Source organism: Mustela putorius, unplaced genomic scaffold (assembly GCF_011764305.1).
Source record: "Mustela putorius furo isolate JIRA1106 unplaced genomic scaffold, ASM1176430v1.1 tig00003834_pilon_pilon_pilon, whole genome shotgun sequence".
Lineage (NCBI taxonomy): Eukaryota > Metazoa > Chordata > Mammalia > Carnivora > Mustelidae > Mustela > Mustela putorius.
In genome coordinates, this window is record NW_025421987.1 from 74,247,198 (window position 1) to 74,267,309 (window position 20,112).

General features: G+C 39.1%; 1 long non-coding RNA gene and 1 pseudogene across 2 annotated transcripts; both read right to left on the reverse strand.

The window, feature by feature from the left end:
- Positions 1-1,971: 1,971 nt before the first annotated feature.
- On the reverse strand, positions 1,972-19,689 carry LOC106006191. Of its 2 annotated transcripts, none has more exons than XR_001180126.2 (3): positions 19,475-19,689; positions 9,140-9,253; positions 1,972-2,213 (listed from the first exon to the last, which is right to left on the reverse strand). It is a non-coding gene; the product is annotated as an uncharacterized LOC106006191 (long non-coding RNA). The 2 variants fall into 2 exon arrangements; XR_001180125.2 differs by lacking the exon at positions 1,972-2,213 and adding an exon at positions 6,522-7,007.
- LOC123394615 lies at positions 17,385-17,484 on the reverse strand (annotated as a pseudogene).
- Positions 19,690-20,112: the final 423 nt, after the last annotated feature.

A 20,112-nucleotide genomic window follows, 5' to 3' on the forward strand; every position in this document is an offset into this window, starting at 1 on the left:
GTTTGGATCTGTGTTAAAAAAAAACAAAAACAAAAAAAACTGCAAATCTGTCTCCTATGTGGAACCAAATCTGGAAATATGTGCTCTAGAGGCAACTGTAAAATCATATTTCATTCTGGCATACGGGCCAATGATTGTGTTGTGTGAGTAATGCATATATGTAATCCATGTGGTAAGCTTTGTGACTGAGAAAAAGTCAGTGTTATTCACTGAGGCTTGGCAAGCAGGAACCATTGATTTAGAAAAATTTACATGGGCTGCAACAATGCGAAAAATGTACTGTCCGGTTTGTCAGCTTGTGAACATAGCAAAACCCTATCACTCCCGATTAGCATGAGACCGAGAGAAGAAATCTCTTTTTGCTGTTTTCTAGTGGACACATACAGAGGAGTGACTCCTCTTGTACAATAAGGGAATTTATAATTAATGCATACTATCTTTCAGAAAATCAAGCAGTCTAAATGGGTATCTGTGGAACCAGAAATTAAAAAAAAAAAAAATTAAGCAGTATGATACATTTAGGGGAAAATAAAAAATCCTTATAGAGTTTATTGTTGTTGTGTTCAGAACAATTCTTAACTGCTTTTAGCTATGGATTCTTGAGTCTCAAAATAATTATAAAATCTTTTTACTAAGTGCATAGTAGCATAAGTTCCAAAGGATGTACATCTTCATGGGAGGGAAAAACCATGAAACTAAGCAAACTTAAAGAACCCCATCAAACTTTGTAAATAGCAAGTCATCATTTAGACAGCAATTTTTTTTTCTTAAGTCCAAAGACTTTTAAAAAAGTGGAATCTTCAGATCATAAAGGCCCTAGAAGTGATCCAGAGCAGGTAGTAGAAGAGAGCATGGGCAGTTGGTCAGGGAAACTAGGAGTAAGGGCGGATGGAACTCTTAGTGAAAGGTTGTCTGGGGCTTGGAATTGGGTGAGGAATTGTGTTTTGGTTTCTTTTTTAATCTTTTATTTTATTATTTTATTTTTTTAAAGATTTTAAAAAATTTATTTGACTGATAGAGATCACAAGTAGGCAGAGAGGCAGGTGAGGTGGGGGGGGGGGCGGAGAAGGCTCCCCCGCTGAGCAGAGAGCCCAATGTGGGGCTGGATCCCAGGACCCTGGGATCATGACCTGAGCCGAAGGCAGAGGCTTAACCCACTGAGCCACCCAGGTGCCCCGGAATTATGGTTTATTATGTACTGAGTTTCTGTTTGGACTGATTTTAAAATTCTGGAAATAGATAATGGTGATAGTTACACAACAATGTGAATGTAGCTCATGCCATTGAAATATATACTTAAAAATGGCTAAAATGGGGCACCTGGGTGGTTCAATGGGTTAAAGCCCCTGCCTTCGGCTCAGGTCGTGGTCCCAGGGTCCTGGGATCGAGGCCCGCAATGGGCTCTCTGCTCGGCAGGGAGCCTGCTTCCCGTCCTCTCTCTCTGCCTGCCTCTGTGCCTACTTGTGATCTCTGTCTGTCAAATAAATAAATAAATAATCTTTTAAAAATGGCTAAAATGGTAAATTTTATGTTATGTATATTTTACCACATAATACCATAGTATTTAATGTTATTTATATTTCACATTTTAAAAAGATTTTAAAAAGAGGGACATCTGGGTAGTGCAGTTGTTTGAACGTCCAACTCTTAGTTTCAGCTCAGATCATGATCTCATGGTCTGGGATGGAGTCTCACGTAAGTCTCCATGCTCAGCATGGAGTCTGCTTGGGATTCTCTCTCCCTTTCCCTCTGCCCCTCCCACTCATACCCACAAGCCCGCATGTGCTCTCTCTCTCTCTCTTCCCCAAATGAATAAATCTTTTAAAAAGTAAAGTAAAATAAAAATGTAGGAAAAAAAAAGAGCAAGACCCAATTATATGCCACCTACAATAAGCTAATTTTACATAAAGACAGAGGTAATTATAAATAAATGTAATGAAGCAATATACTACACAAACACTAATCAAAAGATAAGTTGAAATTGTTCTATTTATATCAGACAAATTAGAATTCAGAACAAGAGATTAAAAAGAATACTTCAAAATTATAAGGACATCAATTTATCAGAAAGAAATAATAATCTTAAATATTCATGCCCTTAGAAACAAAGATTCAAAATGCATAAATCAGAGGCCCCTGGGTGACTCAGTTAGTTAAGCATCCGACTCTTCATCTCAGCTCAGGTCTTGATCTCAGGGTCATGAGTTCAAGCCCTAAAACAAACAAAAAAATAGCAAAAATTGATAAAATGGAAGAGAAAAAGATAAATCTACAGTTTTCACTGGGGAGGTCAACACTCCTCTTTCAGTAATTCATAGAACAAGCAGATAGCGCTAACACTTAAAGCTTGAGCACTAACATTGTTTAAACATTTCATCAAACTATAATAGAATACACATTCTTTTCAAGGGCCAATGGAATGATTACAAAGATAGGCTATATTCTAGATCTGAAAAGAAGTCTCATAAATTTCAAAGTATTGAGAATATGCAGTGCATGTTCTCAATTATAACAAAATTAGAAATCATTAAGAAAAAGATTTTTGGAAACTTCTCAAACATTTAGGAATTGAACAACACATTTCCAAATAACTCAAAGAAGAAATCACAGGGACGCCTGGGTGGCTCAGTTGGTTAGGCGGCTGCCTTCAGCTCAGGTCATGATCCCAGCGTCCTGGGATCGAGTCCCACATTGGGCTCCTTGCTCCGCAGGGAGCCTGCTTCTCCCTCTGACTCTGCCTTCCACTCTGTCTGCCTGTGCTCGCTCTCTCTCTGACAAATAAATAAATAAATAATCTTAAAAAAAAAAAAAGTAATCACAAAGGAATTAGCATATATTTTGAACTGAATAAGAATGAAACACACCATATCAAAATTTATGGGAGGCAGCTAAAGCAGTGTGCAGAGGGAAATTTATAGCTTTAAATGCCTAATTAAATAGTCTAAGCTTCTACATTAAGAAACTAGGAAAAAAAGTAATTAAACTTGAATTAAGCAGAGTGAAAGTAATGATAAAATTGACAACAGACATCAGTGAACTAGGACAAAAGAAATCAATGACTCCAAAAACCATTTCTTTAAGTGTTCACTTCAGCAGCGCAGATACTAAAATTGGAACAACAACAACAACAACAAATTCCCTTAAAAGATTTAGCAGAATTGACAAATCTCTATCCTGAATGATCATGAAAGAGAGAACACATAAGTTATCAATCCCTGGAATGAAAACAGGAATGTCATCATAGATACCTCACACAACAGAATAAAAAGGGAATATTATGAACAACTTCATGCCAACAAATTTGACAGCTTAGGCAAAATGGGAAAATTCTTAGAAAAACACAAACCACAGAGGGCCTGAGTGACACAGTCAGTTAAGCAGCCCACTAGGTTTCAGTTCAGGTTGTGACCTCAGGGTCCTAGGATGGAGCCCTGCTTCGGACTCCATGCACAGCTTGGAATCCACTTGACATTCTCTCTACCTCTCCCTCTGCCTCCACCCCCACCTCCATCCTTTCATGAGCTCTCTCTCTAAAATAAATTAATAAATTTTTTTAAAAATATGAACTATGAAAACTCATTAAAAAAATAAATTCTCTGTATCTATTTAAAAAATTGAGTTTGTAGTTAAAAACTTTCTTACAGGCATTCCTGCACGGCTCAGTCAGTTAAGTATCTGCCTTTGGCTCAGGTCATGATCCCAGGGTCCTGGGATCAAGCCCCCCATGGAGCTCCACATCAGGCTCCCTGCTCAGTGGGGAGTCTGCTTCTCCCTCTGCCTGCTGCTCCCCTCTGCTTGTGTGCTCTCTCTCTCTCTAGCAAATAAATAAACAGAATCTAAAAAAAAAAAAAAAGAAGAAGAAGAAGAAGAAGAAGAAAACCTCACAATCTCCAGTTTCAAATGTTTTCAGTGGTGAGTTCTAAATCTTTTAAAAAGATAAACTATCAAATCAATTGTTTTTATGAAACCAGAATTGTGCTGAGGTTAAACCAAAAGCATTACAATATTTATGTTAATGGGCACAAAAACTTTTAACAAAATTTTAACTTATCAAATCTAGCAATATATAAAAATGATAATATGTCATATCCAAGTGAAGTTTATCTCAGGAATGCAAAGTTGTTTTATTTTTTAATTGAGATAGAATTTGTATACCATAAAATTCAATCATTTAAAGTGTATAGTGTGGGACACCTGAGTGGCTCAGTGGGTTAAACCTTCTGCCTTTAGCTTAGGTCATGATCCCAGGGTTCTAGGATCAAGCCCTGCATGGGACTCTCTGCTCAGCAGGGAGCCTGCTTCCCCTACCCCTGCCTGCCTCTCTCCCTACTTGTGATCTCTGTCTGTCAAATAAATAAATAAAATCTTTTTAAAAAAGTGTACAGTGCAGGGGCGCCTGGGTGGCTCAGTGGGTTAAGCCGCTGCCTTCGGCTCAGGTCATGATCTCAGGGTCCTGGGATCGAGTCCCACATCGGGCTCTCTGCTCGGCAGGGAGCCTGCTTCCTCCTCTCTCTCTCTGCCTGCCTCTCTGCCTACTTGTAATCTCTCTGTCAAACAAATAAATAAAATCTTTTAAAAAAAAGTGTACAGTGCAATGGTGTTTATTAATTTAGTATATTTACAAAATTGTGTAACCAATCTAATTCCAGGACATTTTTATCACCCTAAAAAAGAAACCCTTAGTAGTCCATTAGTAGTCATTCCCCAATCATCTCTTCCCTATCCCTGCAAGCCACTAATATGTTCTCTGTCTCTGTGTGTTTTCCTATTGGGGGCATGTCATATCAATGAGATCATACAATATGTGGCCTATGGTGACTGGCTTCTTTCAGTTAGCATGATGTTTTTGAGGCTCATTCAAAAAGCTCAGTTTGGGGGCACCTGGGCGGCTCAGTGGGTTAAGCCTCTGCCTTCAGCTCAGGTCATGATCTCGGGCTCTCTGCTCAGTGGGAAGCCTGCTTCCCTCCCTCTCTCTGCCTCTCTGCCTACTTGTGATCTCTCTGTCAAATAAATAAATAAATAAAATCTTTAAAAAAAAAAAAAAAAGCTCAGTTTGTAGCATGTATCAGTTCATTTCTTTTTATACCTGAATATTATTCCATTGTATGGATATGTCACATTTTGCTTATCTCTTCATCAGTTGGTGGACATTTGGGTTGCTTCCACTCTGGGGACTATAATGAATAATACTTCCATGAATATGCATGTACTAATTTTTATGTGAAAATATTGTTTTTATTTTCTTGAGTATATATCTAGAGTAAAATTGTTAGATCATATGGTAACACTATGTTTAACTTTTTGAGGAACTCCCAACCTGTTTTCCAAAACCATTTTACATTTTACATTTTTCTCAACAATGTATGAGTGTTTTACTTTCTCTACATCCTTACTGACACTTGTTCTTGTCTGTCTTTTTTTTTTTTTTTTTAAAGATTTTATTTATTTACTTGACAGACAGAGATTACAAGTAGGCAGAGAGGCAGGCAGAGAGAGAGGAGAAAGCAGGTTCCCTGCCAAGCAGAGAGCCCGATGCGGGACTCAATCCCAGGACCCTGAGATCATGACCTGAGCCGAAGGCAGAGGCTTAACCCACTGAGCCACCCAGGTGCCCAGAACAATTGTATTTCTAGTTGCAAAGATATAAATCTTATACACCATATTCAAAATGTACCTCCTTCCACATGAAAAAAATGTTCAACATCCAAAACCATTAGGGGAGTGCAAATTACAACTGTGACAACCTACCATGACAGGCTTATGAGAAGGGCCCCAATTTAAAGACTGGCAATGCTAAATGTTGGCAGGGGTGTGGAGCAATAGGAAATCTCATACGTTGCTGGTAGGAATGTGAGATAGCACCCATTTTGGCAAAGAGATTGGCAGTTTCTTAAAAAGTGAAATGTGCACAGTCTATGTAACCTAACAATCTCATTCCTAAGTGTTTACCCAAGAGGAGTGAAGACAGATGTCCACAAAAGCATTTGTACATGAATGGTCATAGCAGCTTCAAGATAACAAAACTTTGGAAACAGGCCAAATGTCCACCAACAAATGAGTGGATAAACAAACTTGGTCTATCGATTCAGTAGACCACCACTGAGCAGTAACTACACATGAACAACTGATCCGTGCTGCGACAGTGATGAATCTCCAAAACCACGTCCAGGGAAAGAAACCACACATAAAATGTAGGATGACATTTATAGGAAATTCTAGATGTAGCAACCAAAATCATGTTGGTGGCAGGCTAGGGCCGGGGGCGGCAGCAGGAGATGGACACAGAGGAAAAGGAAATTTTGTGGGGTGATAGGAACGTCCCGTTTTTGTGGGGTTTTTTGTGTTTTTTTTAAAGATTTTATTTATTTATTTGACAGAGAGAAATCACAAGTAGGCAGAGAAGCAGGCAGAGAGTGAGAGGGAAGCAACTCCCCGCTGAGCAAAGAGCCCGATGATGTGGGGCTCTATCCCAGGACCCTGGAATCATGACCTGAGCCAAAGGCAGAGGCTTAACCCACTGAGCCACCCAGGCGCCCCATTCTGTATCTTGATTACTGTAGTTACCTGGGTGTTTTCATTTGTTAAAATCCCTAAGAATGAACTGCTTGGATGCATTTTTATTGAGAAAGTTGATTTTTAGAAAACTTGTGAAAAAGGCAACCGTTTTGGAGAATGCGTGAGTTGTTTCTCTCACCCACTTGGCTATCCTGTTCTTTCTCCCCCAAGTTTCCTCCCCCACACCCACCCCCAGTTTCTGCTTTAAGCCACAGCCTTCTTTCATGTGCCGGCTCTCCAAATATTTGGAGAGGTCTCTATCAATGGCTTCCTTCACCAGCCTCCCCCCACCAAAATCTTCTCTTCTGCGGGTTAAACATTTCCAGTTCTTCAGCCATTCACATGTGATGTCCTTTCTACTCTTGATAAAAGCAGAGCTGGAAAAGCTGGTTGGCTCATGCAGGGAGGCAAGACCTGGAGGGGTGGTGAATTTCCTGCACCTAGGGTGGGTACTAAAAGGGCAAGCAGAACAAAACAAACAAAAATGTGAGTGTTTATAGTGGAAAGGTGTATAAGGACCCAAATCATGGCAGGCACACAAGCCACGGACAAGATTTCGTTTGCTCTTAAGTAGGTTTTAGAAGAAAAGAGAGGGGATCTACCCAGAGGATAGTCTCCCTGCATTGGGCCCAGAGAATTCCTTTCAGCTGGTTTCCTTGGTTGCACACATCAGGATACTAGTATCTAAGCAGCCTGTCATCCTTGCCACAATTTCTCTTTTCAAATTTCCTGCACTCTGTGAAGAACAGTATCTTTAAAACAGTATTTACATTTTGTTTTTTTTTTTCTCCCGTGTTATTTTCTCCTGAACAGCTATCCTGGCTCAATTACATGTAGATTATTTAACTGCTCTCAGTTTTCCCACTTGCAAAATAAAGCATTGGGATCGTAATAGTTTCTAAATGTTGCAATGATGACTACATGCATTACTATATGTGAAATGCTTTGAATATTTCCCCGTATGTAGTAAGCACTCTTTAAGTATTTTCTGTTATTGTTTACCCAAGGATAAATGAGGAAAAAAAAAATTTTTTTTTTTTTAAGAGAGAAAGAGAGAGAGCAGGGAAGGGGCAGAGGTAGAAGAAGAGAAAGGATCTTAAGCAGGGTCCATGCCAAGTGAGGAGCCTGACATGGGGCTCAGTCTGATGTCCCAGAGATCATGATCTAAGCCGAAATGAGGAGTCCAACATTCAACCAACTGAGCCATCTAGGCTCCCCAAAGAGGAAGATCTTAGAGGCTTCTTGACAGAATGAGTAAGTTATCTGTGAAGAGGGTGCAGGTAGAGCTGGGGGAGGGGAATAGACCGGCAGTGAAATTCTTCTTTGCAACCTTAGAAGGTAGGAGGTAGCTTGAATACCTTTCCAATTAAAGACCCTGTGACCATTTGCTACATATTTCATTTGTCAGAAGGAAAATATTGTTACATACATGTAACATACATTCCCTACCCTGCAGCAAGCACTCTGTAAGGGTTTTCCCTTGTGGTTACATAGGACCACAATCTGTGGCTTCCACTCTACCTTCCTGCATTATAACTATCTTCTGCTCACATTCCCTGCACACCACCTGCTGCCACTCCTTCACCTGGCCCACCGTCCTCTCTGATCTTTGCTCACTTAGACTTATTTCAGCCCCAGGAAGCCAAGAAGCCTTGTTTCATCTAAGTAAATAGACGATCTCTCCCAGTTTGGCCAGGTTTGTGTTAGCTATCAACAGACTTCGATCAGGGGAGTAGAAAAAAAAAATATGTATATACTTGGGGGGCACCTGGGTGGCTCAGTGGGTGGCTCAAAAGGCCTCTGCCTTCAGCTTGGGTCATGATTCCAGCGTCCTGGGATCGAACCCCGCATCGAGCTCTCTGCTCAGCAGGAAGCCTGCTACCTCCTCTCTCTCTGCCTGCCTCTCTGCCTACTTGTGATCTCTCTGTCAAATAAATAATAAATAATAAAAATCTTTAAAAAAAGAAAAAAGAATATACTTGGCTTACCAAAAATCTTAGGAAATGTAAGAATCCTGGAAAATACCAGAAAAGATTTGGCCGGTTTCATGAGGAAATCTCCCTTGCTTGTAATTTTTAAACTCCTAACTGTTATCTAAAAGGATTTCATATAACTGGAAAGCTCATTGTTTTGTGATTTGTATTATTTTTCTAGTTACCCTATTCATTGATCCGATTGGCCTTATTTCTTTAAAAATAAACTATTTCATTATTGATAAATTTGGGACTGTTTATGAAAACTGAAATTTGAAAATTTAGGCTTTTTCTTTTGAAGAGGAGGAAAAGGTTAAAAAACTCTGAAGCATATTTGCCAAGAATTTTGTCTGAATTTTTTTTATAGCAATTTAAGAGGAAAAAGTAGATCTTATGTTTCTGATTCATTTATGCTTAGATCATCAAATTGTTTTTTAAAAAGCTCTATGATATTCCACTAGATTTTAAATCCTTTAAAACTTTTAATGTCTTTTTTTATGCCTCATTAAAGACATTTTGCTCTCCTTGTGGGTTTTATCAGTCAAGTGTGTGCCTAGTATTTAACCCATCCTTATCAAACTGAGCAATTGCTTGAACAGGCTTACTCTTACCTCAGTGTCCTTGCATGGTGCTTTTCTCCGCCTAGAACATTCCTTTCTAGATACCTTCATGGCTAACTTCTTTGTTTCCAAGTCACATTTTCAATAAGGTCTACCTTGACCACCCTATTTCAAATTACAAAAATAAAATGTAGTCTGTAAGGAAGCATACAAGTGATTGTGTATATCAGGACAAAAACAACATATCCAAGTAAAACTCAGAATCAAAAAATTTTAGAGAGACTTTACAGTTCTTCTAGTCCAAATTTCTTACTTTACAGATGAAGGCTCGAGAGGTTAAGTGGCTTCCCTCAGATCAGATAACCAATTAAATTCAGAAATAAGTATGTCTAACAGGTGTCTTATACTCAACATGCCCCAAACTGAACTCTTGTTTTACCCCCAATCCCATTCCTCCCACAGACCTCCCTGTCTTTGTCCATGGCATCATTCTGTCAACTGCTCACACCATAAACCTTGCACTCCTCCTTATCTTTCTTTCTTTTACACCCCCACATCTACTCTGTCAACAAATCTTGTTTGCTCCATCTTCGGGACAGATACGAAATCCTACCACCTTTCCATCTACCACACTCGTGTGCGTCCCTCCTAGATTATGGCAGTAGTCTCCTAACTGGTTTCCCTGCTCCTGCTCTTGCTCCCAATCATCTACTCTCAATCAGTAGCCAACGAGATCCCTTTAAACCTAATCAGTTCTTGTCACTCTTTTTTTTTTTAAAGCAAACTTTGTACCTAACATGGGGCTTGAACTCAAAACCCTGAGATTGAGAGTCCCATGCTCTAGTGACTGAGTCAACCAGCTGCCTCTGTTCTTGCCATTCTTGTGCTCCATTCCAAGCTTTGTGTTAACTCCCCACTTCATTCAGGTAGTGTTTACAGAACCCTCCCCCCATTTGGCCTCCATTTGCCCCATACTTGACTTCTACTACTCTATCCCTTGCTTGCTGCCCTCTGAATATAGTGACCTCTTTTGCTATTTCTTAGACAAGCCAGGAACATCCCCACCTTATGGTCTTTCACTGGCTCTCTCTTTGCCTGAAACGATCTTCCTCTAGATATCCCTACAGTGAATTCCTTCTCTTTTATTCGAAAGGCATCTTCTCAATGACTCTACACCAATCTTCTTATTGAAAATTGTAAACTCCCATTTATATCCCAGTGGCACCTGATCTCTCTAACCACATTCTTCTTTACTTTTTCTTTCAGAACATACCAACTTCTAATATAGATATCATTTACTTATTATGTTTATCGTTTATTGTCTATCTTCTCCTTGTTATAATGCAAGATCCACAAGTACAAGAATGTTTGTCTGTTTTATTGTTGCATCCTCAGTGCCTGAAAGAGGCACAAAGTAGGCATTCAATAAATATTTGTTGGAAGAAAGAAAGTGAGGACAGGTCTCATCTCCCCTATACATAGAGCCATTGCAGTACTCTATGTTGCCAATACCAAGTGGACAAAACTAACTTCACTGCAGAAAATCTTAAATTAAGAACCAGGGAAACCTTAAATTACCAGGAATTAGGCAGTATTGTTCTTCCTATCCCCTTCCTGTGCCCTCCAGGCAAAACTACAACTCTTATCTTTTATTTCACTCAGAATTTTTCTGATGGAGCTATTCTTTTACCTGACACCAGTCATATGAATGTTCTCACTTCAGTTTTGGTTTCCAGTACAGTATACTTCCTTAGATTACTTGCATTTTAAGAGAAAATAGCAGAGGGGCACCTGGGTGGCTCAGTTGGTTAAGCATCTATGTTGGGCTCAGGTCATGATCTCAGGGTCCTGGGATTGAGTCCCACATCAGGCTCCTTGCTCTGCAGGGAGCCTACTTCTCCCTCTCTTTGTGCGCGCTCTCTCTCTCTCTCAAATAAATAAATAAAATATTTTTTTAAAAAGGGAGAGAAAATAGCAGAAATAGGTAAATACTTAGCCTGAAGCAGTGAGTTTTTATTTGTAAAATTTTAGGCAGTATGGTTTATGATGGTGGGAGAAATTGCAATTGCCCAGCATAAATATCTATTTACTCTTTGTGAAATTAGTCCACTGGTATGGCTTTTCCAAAATACTTTAAAATTGATGTAAACTATTAATTACAGAAAAAATGCAAAGTAGAAGTGACTGATAAGCTCAGATATGGCAAGGTCAGTGGTGGGGATTAGTAGGATATACTCATTAAGAAGTTCATGAAATTTAAAAAACAGTGTTCTATTTATTTATTTTAGTGTATTTACTTTTTTTTTAAAGAGAGTGTGCATAAGGTGGGGGGAGGGGCAGAGGGAGAGGAGAATCTTAAGCAGACTCCACGGCCAGGGAGGAGCCCAACATGAGGCTCAGTCTCATGACCCTGAGATCATGACCTGAGCTGAAATCAAGATTGGATGCTTAACTGACTGAGCAAGCCAGGCGCCCCATACTTTATTTATTTATTTATTAAGTAATCTCTACACCCAACGTGGCGCTCAAATTCACAACGTCAAGATCAAGAGTCATGCACTCTTCCAACTGAGCCAGCCGGGTACCTCATAAAATGTGGCTTAGAAGAAACTTATAATATGACAAAAGGTAAAATTATATAACAGAAATGTAGATGTGAATATTGAGTGGAGGGAGAAAAAGTTAAGCTAAAGTATGAATGTATAAGAGATGAAAGTTAAGACCTCTCTGATAAACAACCAAGAATTAAATCAACTTTTCAGATGTTTTAGGCAAAACAACCTCTCTTGCATTTTTTTAAAAAGATTTTATTTATTTATTTGACAGAGAGAGAGAGATCACAAGTAGTCAGAGAGGCAGGCAGAGAGAGAGAGGAAGCAGACTCCCTGCTGAACCAAGAGTCCCATGCCGGGCTCAATCCCAGGACCTTGGGATCATGACCTGAGCCAAAGGCAAAGGCTTAACCCTCTGAGCCACCCAGGCATCCCCTCTCTTGCATCTTTAACCAACGTATGCATTGTGAAACATCAAGGGAGACAAGGTCAAGTTAGAACTACAGACAATGTATTAGAAAATAGATTTGGCTTTGAGTGTGACATCAGGAAAGAAACAATTGATTGATTGAAGTGTAAGAGTGAGACAGCTTTGAAAGGAGTTAAGAAATTAGATTGTTTATTTCTAAGAATAGATGTAATGTCCCACTTGTGTAATATATTGATTATATGTTATATATTTTTGCAACACACAATATACCTCTATATTGTTTGAACATATTCCTTTGAGGATGTATAATCACATAGGAAAAAGCACAACAATTTTAAAGGATAATGCTTAATAAAAGTTTAAGGAAAAATATAAAGTAAGTCTTGATACTACTTCAAACATGAACAGTAGAGCACCTGGCTGGCTCAGTCAGATAAGCTTGGAACTCTTCATCTTGGGTCATAAGTTCAAGCCCCATGTTGGCTATAGTGATGACTTAAATAAACAAACAAAAAAAGTCATGAATAGTATTTCCCTTAGTAGTTCTGTAAATTTTAGTACCAAATTTCAATTTTATCTTTAAATCAAATACAATGTGCACAACATCAAATGGATAAGTGCTAAGAATTCTTTGAATAGTCCACAAATTCAACCTATTTTCATTTCTTTAAAGACCTGGAACCAAGATGTTAAAAAGGTGTTAGTGTTTTTGTTCATGACTTTTAGCAAATAAAAGAAATTAAACTAAGAGCGCTACACAAGGGTTCCTGCTGTTAATAATGGCATACAAATATTTCACTTCCATTCATCACTATTTAGGGACCATCTATAACAGTGTCTGTGCCAGGCACTGGGGGATGCTGGGCTGCTCTCTGCCTTGAACATCTGAGTGTTGCGAGAGAAGGCAATGAGTGCCAGGCAAGAAAAATTGATCATGAGGGCAGGGCACTGTCTGTCTTGTTCACCGCTGTTATCCAGAGTGCAGTGCCCAGTGCGTGATAAGCAGAACCCCATTACATGTTTATTGAATGATTAAATGATGCGAAGATGGGGAGAAAACAAGGAGAACCTGTAGCATCAGGTAGTGCAGTCAAGGCCCGAGGGCTTTGAGAGGGGTGTTGTGGATGGATGCAGTAAAGGCAGAGGCTGCCTGTTCCATAACACAGGCATCTTCGTGAGTATGCAAGGCATTTATGTGTTCGATGTAAATATATAAAAGATCCCACAACCTCTGTAACCTGTTTTTCGGTTCCTTAATTTTTACTCTACCCAGATCCTTAACAGATGAAAACATGCTCAGACTACCATCAGATGGTACAAGGCTGAGGACAAGCCTGAGCTAGCGGCGGGAGGCACACCAGGAGCTGGCGAGGAGAGGATTGCCTTAGAAAGGTCCCCCATTCTGGCTCCCTTTTTGTTCTTTGGCTCACGAGATCGCAGCACTCCTGTAAACACAATACACACGCAGGCTCGTCTTTCCCCGTGGCTTCCCTTACTTGCATGGAAGGCTGCTGCCCTGGGAGAACGCTTTGCAGAGGGTGAGCCTCCACTCGCGCTAGCGGTTGGCTAAGGCTCGGGCGCTGGAACCCCTCCCAGCCTCTGGAAAGCCTTGGTTAGGAGTCCATTTTCATGGAGTGTGGAGAGGAGAGTCTGACTGCCGCCCATCAAGGATGAGGGATAATTGTCATCCCAGAAACTGGGGCTCTGAAGCACGTTTTTGGTCTTAGAGCAAAATCTATTCGCTTTAGAAAGAAAAAAAAAATCAGGAAAAAAAGTTTAGCTTGGCTCTTCACATGGAAAATGTTCCTGTATTATAACAATAAAAAATATATTCCATGCCGTTTTCAACATTCTATCGTGTTCACTTCTCTCTTCCTTTGCTAATCTATTACTGGAACGCCCTCCCTAACCTCTCTGCTTCCCTAATGTTCTTTGCTACGAAATATTCATTCCTCCACTTCTGGGAAATTGACCAGATATCTTTTGAGAAGTCTCCTCCCTATTTTTGTCACTGGTTTTAGTGGGATTCAGAGCTCTATTCAGAGCTCTAGAGGTAGGCCCAAATTGTTACTGGGTTTTTTTGTTTTTGTTTTTGTTTTTTAAATCTTATTTATTTATTTGTCAGAGAGAGAGAGAGCAGCAGATAGAGGGAGAAGCAGGCTTCCCACTGAGCAGGGAGCCCCTTGCAGGGTTCTATCCGAGGACCGAGGGTTCATGACCTGAGCTGAAGGCAGAGGCTTAACTGACTGAGCCACCCAGGCACCCTGGCCCAGATTGGTTTAAAAGCAATCACTATATTTTTTTGCTCAAATCACTGTGATTGAAGGATTGACACATAACCTAGTTAGAGCCAGTGAGGTGCTAGATTTCATTTATTAGGGATTCTGGGAAAGAGGCACTTCCTTGCTTTCTCTCCAGACTTACTGGAAAAGACTCTATCTTCTGGAGGATGTGATGATATAAAGTTATGAAGTCTAGAACTACAGCATGCATTTTGCCGCCAGGAGGGACACCAGCTGAAGAGCAAAGTTAATATTATCTCTCATTTCCTTTACCGCAGACTTGGGTTCTTTAGTACTAAATCCTAACACTAGATAAAGGTCATAGTTATTTATCAATATTATGATAGGAAAATACCAAATATAGTCATTAGAGCTCATGGCTAGATTTAAAGATTTTATTAGATTTAAATCCTAGAAATGCCACCATCTAGGTGCACGATGTAAGGAAAATTCCTTAAGTTTTCCATGGCTCTGATCTCTCATCTATGAAATGGCAATAATAAAAGTATTAATTAGTTGTAGAGATTTTCACTTCTGGGAAAGCAGTGGACAAAGCTAATGCTGAAAATATAGCATAAAGAGTGAGAAATGCTGGATAAAATACAATAACAGCAGTAAAGTCTAATGCATATTTGAGTTTGGGGAAAAAAAAAGAAGTTCTTCTGTGTCATAAAAAGTATCTTATTCTTCTAGAGCTTTATTGAGATAGTATCTTATTTTCTTAAGGAGCCTTAACATATCATAGAATATACAAGTCAGTGTACAATTCAGTGTTTTTTAATCTATTCACAGCGTTGGGCATCCATCAACATAATTAATTTTAGAGCATTTTCATTACCCCCCCCAAAAAACTTACTTCCTTAGCCATTACCCCTCAGACTCTTTGAACCCTGCCAGCCTTAGACAACCACTAATCTACTTTCCTTCTTTTTTTTAAAGATTTTATTTATTTATTTGACAGAGATCACAAGTAGGCATAGAGGCAGTCAGAGAGAGAGGAAGGGAAGCTGGCTCCCTGCTGAGCAGAGAGCCCGATGCGGGGCTCGATCTCTAATCTACTTTCTGTTTCTATATTTCCCTATTCTGGACATTTTGTATAAGTGGAGTACAACATATGGCTTATATAATGGGCTTCTTTCATTTTGCATAATGCTTTTAAGGCTTATTGATATAATAGCTCTATATTTATAGTTTCTTTTTTATTGCTAAGTAATATTCTATTGTTGGATATACCATATTTATCACTTCATCATTGACTGACCTCTGAATACTTTCCACATTTTTTTTAAGATTTTATATATTTATTTGACAGAGATCACAAGTGGGCAGAGAGGCAGGCAGAGAGAGAGGAAGGGAAGCAGGTTCCCCGCTGAGCAGAGAGCCCGATGTGGGGCTGGATCACAGGACCCTGGGATCATGACCTGAGCCGAAGGCAGAGGCTTTAACCCACTGAGCCACCCAGGCGCCCCTACTTTCCACATTTTTGTTATTATGAAGAATGCTACTATGAACATTTGTGTACAACTTTTTATATGGACATATGTTTTCATTTCTCTTGAATATATAACTAAGAGAGGAATTGCTGGGTCATGTGGTAATTCTATGTTTAATCCTTTGAGAAAATATAATCGTAAAATTGAAAGCTCAGTATGCAAGTTAAAGAGAAAAGTAGACAGATGAAGGGGGAATTAGTGAACTAGAAGATAGATTTAAGGAGATTTATGGGAGACAACAAAAAGAGACAAAGAAATAAATAAATGAGAGATTAAGATCCTATATTTACATAATAAAAATTCCAAAGGGGGAAAAATTCCAAAGAAAATAGAGCTAATGGAGGAGATACAATATTTGTAGTGATAATGACTGAGAATTTTCCAGAATGGATGAGGGACTCAGATCTTCAGATTGGATGAGTACACTAAGTCCTGTGTAGAATATGTAAAAACAAATTTCTGCTGAGGTTTTTTTTTTTTTCCTTAAAATTTTATTTTTAAGTAATCTCTATACCTAACACGGCACTTGAACTCACAACCCAGAGATCAGGAGTTGAATGCTGTACCAACTAAGCCAACCAGGCAACCCCACCTGGGATCTTAATGAACTCAGAGAACTCACAAAAAAGAATTTTAGCTTGGCTTTGTGGTAGAGATAATAGAATTTCCAATCTGATGATTCAACAAATATTTATTGAGCATCTGTTATTTGCAAAGCAGTGCTAGACATATTGGAATAAACTAAGACTGATACCATATCAATTATACTCTCAGTCTAGTTGCTCTTAATGTACATGTGATGATTACTTTTATTTTCCAACTTAGCTATGCCTCAGTACCCAACCATTTGGTCAAACACCAGTCTAGATGTCATTGTGAAGGTATTTCTCAGATGACTGAATATTTAAATCAGCAGACTTTGAGTAAAAGAGATTATTCTTTATAATGTGGATGGGCCTCATCCAATCAGTTGCAGGCTTTAAAGGAAAAATGGCTGACACATCCAAAGGAAGAGTCTGCCGTCACAGTGCTCTCAGACTTGACCTGCAACATCAGCTCTTTCCTGGGTCTCCTGCCAGCTGCTCTCATAGTCACATGAGCCAATTTCTTAAAATAGATCTCTTTTTTTTTCTCTCTCAATCTTTTTATCTACCTACTTACCTACCGACCTATCTATCCTACTGGATCAGTTTCTCTGGAAAACCCCAGTTAATCAAATATAGTACTTGATCAAGCTGTGCATTTATTTCTCAATGTGTGATGATGTAACTTAAATTACAAATTCTTTAAGGAGAGGGATATTTAAACTTACTCAGTCTTCCTTGAAATAACTATCATACCACTGGACAGAAAATGTTGTTTGTTAATCTATGAAAATTAAGTGAAAGAATATTGCTGTATCCTAATAAGCATAAACAATGTATTTGTTGATCCATCACTATAAACTATGGAATTAAAAAATAATTATAGATAGTTTCACTTGTATTAATATTATTTTGGTTCAGAAATTTTTAAAACTTCTACTTATTTATTTATTTATTTATTTGGGAATGCTTCATGGATTTGTCTGTCATCCTTATGCAGGGGCTGTGCTAATCTCTGTATTGTTCCAATTTTAGTACCTGTGTTGCTGAAGTGAGTGTCTGGCTTGGGAATTTTAAACTGAGTTTAGAAAAAGCTATTTCATTCTAAACCCAATATTTTTTTTTCCTTCAGTGTAGTTTGAATTGGTTTCCTGTCACTTGAAGCCAAAGAGTTCTAAATAATATACCTACCTCCCTTAAGGATAGAACAGTATATAATAAAACAGACATAAGATAGGTTCATTAAAATAAGGATTAAATGAATATGAGGTATGTAATAAAATGAGAGGAAGAATGGTCTTACCAGAAATTCCAGGCTAAGGATAATTGCCGTAATTGAGAACAAAATTTATCTTGACTTTTTTAGCAACGAAGGAAAAAAGGAACCTCCATAAATTACCTTATTCTCATTGTCAAATAAAGGAAGCCTGTTTCTTCATCAAGATAATGGAATATTATTCAACCATCAGAAAGAAGGAAATCTCACTGTTTGCGACATGGTTGGACCTTGAGGGCATTCTGTGAAGTGAAATAAGTCAGACAGAGAAAGACAAATACTGTGTGGTATCACCTGTATGTAGAATCTACGAAAGCCAGATGCATGGAAACAAAGTGTGATTTATAGACTTTGAGGTATTGGGAGCCAAGGAACCTCTCTTTGGTGACCAGTAAAACAGAGTTTGTCCAGGGAGAGGAAGTGGGTGTGTGGTGCTGGCCTTATGGGGTAACTAGGGTGCACTGTCCAAATTCTGGCAAGAACAGGAAGCTCAGCACAGAGGCAGGTATGATATTAGCTACCCTGGCTGGGTGAACAAGTTACTGAACCAGCTGAAGAACATGCTCATTAATTCCCAGGAAACATCCAGAAAGAACCGGGAAAAACACAAAGGGAGTGAGAAACTCTACAATAATGGTGGTTGCCCGAATCAGAGAAGGGGTGTTTATTAATGTTAATGTGACCAAAATGTAACCCCCACACTAGTGAGGTCTGAGACACAGAGAACGTAATATATGAAAGGGTATGTTTCGAAGAACTAAAAGAAATATTGTGGTAACTACATAAAAGGCTAGAAGTGATTTCAAATATAATATCCTGACCTTCAAAAACAGAATGGGCTCTTGCCTTTGTAACAAGTTTACTCTTGTTTTCAACTCATTGCTTCCTGGTCAAATTTCAGAATCTTTCCTTGAACAGAATGGTTTGTATCTAAGCATGTAGCTATGCTAAAGATATATATATATATCTTTATATATATATATATTTGGCTTCCTTTCTCTGTGAAAGACATATTATATCGATCTCTATCTATACCTGTATCTGTATCCACATGTATTTCTATTCAGGGCAGAATTTGAATTTGTTTGAGGAAGACAGTATTTAGCACAGTCATTACGAAGAGACTCAGGTCTCACACAGAGCGCTCAATCTCTTAGGAAGAGGAAGTGACCAAGCCAGTAAATCAGGTGTGAGAGTGGCCAGAGTGCTAACAACGACTATGAAGAAAATCAGACCTGCCGCTCTGTTGTGGTGTGGTTCAGGTAAGTCAGGGGGATGGACAGTCAGAGCTCTTTAAAAAACATTACCCCAAATTTGCCTCCGGTTGGGGAAAAACTACTAATGGTAGTCTTGTCTTGTTTTGCCTTTTTATTAGTGACTTGGATGGCAACATGGAAAGCATGCTTATCATACTTGCCAATGTCACAAAGCTGATAAAGGTTGTTTGCTGACAGACCCAATGTCCAGAAAATTCCTGATAGGTGAGGAAAATACGTACAAATAAAATTTAATGACATTAAATAGACAACCAAGGAACATTAATTAAAATCAAGTAAGATGAAATCAATTGCATTTCTAATACACACGGACTGACCACTTTTTCTGGAAGAGGAAACATGATTTAGTAGGATGAGGAGGCAGCTAAGGAAATCAGCACCATATGGACTTGGAATGACACAGCGTTTTGTCCAAATTAAAGCTGGAAAGGGTACCACTCTGGGCTTGGGTTCTGATGCTACCCAAAGCATGAACAGATTATGAATACCCACCTTTCAGAGATGTTGAACCAGTAGGCCCCCAGAAGTGGCAGAAGACAAGGAAGGAGAGAGATCTGGAAGCTATGTGATGAGATAAGAATTCAGCATATCTGAGATGTTTATCCGGGGAAAGAGTCTTCAGGGAGCATGTGACCAGGATGGTCAGTTCTTTGAAAAGGAAGTCATGTGGCAGGCCGCTGTTATTACTTTGTCGGCCTCCAGAGGGCAGAAACAGGACCACTGGGGGAAAGTCGCCAGGAGGCAGGTGTCTGGACTTGGTGTAGATCTGGAGTTGCTGATAAAAGGCTGTCTCAGCAAGAAACATTTCCTCTTCCCGGTGGTGTTCGGATTGGGCTGGGTGCTTAGCTGTGGTGGACACGGGAACAAAGATCCTGCTTTGGGAGGAAGAGCAGGCCAAAAACCTTTAGCTCTCTATCAGCCCTATGATTTTCTGAGCCCTGGTCATCATACAGCTTCTACCTAAATGACTTCTGACCACTGTGGGATGGATATTCTTGGTTGAAATGACTTTAAAATATGTGTGTGTGTATGTATATATCTAAACCTATATCTATATCTATCTATATATATATATCGAACTGTAATTTGTCCTTGTCTTGCCTTGAACAATAGTGAAGAAGGTGAAGCCA